The 1865-nt window shown below is 33.6% G+C and overlaps 1 pseudogene; it reads left to right on the plus strand.

Annotated features, from left to right (window-relative positions):
- The window catches only part of LOC131927048 (procathepsin L-like), a 6588-nt pseudogene extending 4723 nt beyond the window's left edge, over positions 1 to 1865 (plus strand).

Genomic DNA, 1865 nt, shown 5'->3' on the forward strand with positions numbered 1-1865 from the left:
GTGTAAATTATTTACGCAAGTAATTAACGAGCTTTTCTTTGATAAAAATTGCCTGGTTTTTTGTTGTTGTTTTTTTCCATTTAGTTTTAACAAAATTTCGACCCACTTCTCATTGATTGATTTCTTTCGAACTCTCTATTAGTACATATTTCGTTTCGTTTTGAAAACTTCCTATATGTTCCATGTGACGTAACAGTCCTACACTATGTAATTTTTAAATTTCCTTGTGTTTTCTATAGAGCTTTCACAGACAGACAGACAGAACAGCGAAACTATTATAGTGACTAGATAAATGGCCCGGTGAGGTTGACAGTGTTGTCTTTTTCTCTAAACCGAAACCAAAACCAAAACCAAAATCACCACCTCAACCTCAAATTTAACCGAAACACAAAATATCGTTGAAACCCAATTTGAAATAAAACACCTAATAACCTTAACCTTAATTCTAATACTATGCTTCTTATATATATATATATATATATATATATATATATATATATATATATATATATATATATATATATATATATATATATATAACTTTCCTGTATTTTTTTGTTGTTGTAAATCTACGTTCTTCTAAAATTAGACAATTAAAGTAGGCGTTAAATTTGTGTATATCTATTATCAATGACGTCATAATTATGTGTATCGTTTTCGGCTTTCGATTCTTAATTTATTTTTTACTAGACTAAGCGCTATTCTTGAATAACCGTGTGTTTCACGAGTGATCCATAAATGACGTCAAGTTTGTTTGAAGATTATCTTTCTCCTTCCTTTCCCACTATATCTTTCTCCTTCCTTTCCCACTATATCTTTCTCCTTCCTTTCCCACTATATCTTTCTCCTTCCTTTCCCACTATATCTTTCTCCTTCCTTTCCCACTATATCACACGTCGTCACACAATTCAGATCCCACATTCTACGAGATTCTATTCTATTTTAAAAAGTTTAAGTGTGTAAACATTTATTATTGCCATCCCCCGTAGTGTTATATAATATTATAAGACTCTTCGAGAAAGTTTAGGGGAGATCACTCCCGCTTTATTTCCATCAAATAGTATTCTTCACACCTGACCAAAAAAAAAACTGAAAATCTAACAAAACAAATTATTCTTTTGCCTGTCTTGCGACAGGCTTTACGGATATAACAGGTTAAAATCACGGAACAAACTAAACATTCACGGTATATGAGTAATGCTGATTTACAAAATTACCGTTTTTATTCCAAATTTAGGAATGTCTCTATATTTTGTTTTTAAAAGCAAGGAGATTGCATGTTCAGTAATAACTGCATTGGAGCTAATATGACTGGCTACGTTTGCTTACCAATAGGAGACTAAGAAGCTTTAAAAGAAGCGGTCGCTAATGTAAGTTGATAAGAATTAGGATGTAAATCTCAGCTACAATCTCTAGGTACTATTTCAAATTCGCTATTTAACAATTCGATTGGTCTTATGAGACTTGGCTCAGTATAATTTGAAACATTATCTGTTATTTAGGTTGGACCTGTCAGCGTGGCTATAGATGTATCCCATGGGTTTCAGTCATATAAGTCTGGTGTGTACTACTCGGCTTCATGCAGTTCTGCATATGTTAATCACGCTGTTCTTGTGGTCGGCTACGGAAGTTCTAATGGCATGGACTACTGGATTGTCAAAAACAGGCAAGTTGAACAGCCCAAAATTATATATAAAACATTCGGGTAGTACATGTTTACTCTAATTAAATATATTTTTCTTCCCTCAGCTGGGGCATCAACTGGGGAGATAATGGCTACATACTGATGGCTAGGAACAGGAACAACAACTGTGCCATCGCCTCGTATGCCTACTTTCCTTTGACCACCGGTTATCAATCTCAAG

Source organism: Physella acuta, unplaced genomic scaffold (assembly GCF_028476545.2).
Source record: "Physella acuta isolate Inbredline_101_S28 unplaced genomic scaffold, ASM2847654v3 ptg001368l, whole genome shotgun sequence".
Classification (NCBI taxonomy): Eukaryota; Metazoa; Mollusca; class Gastropoda; family Physidae; genus Physella; species Physella acuta.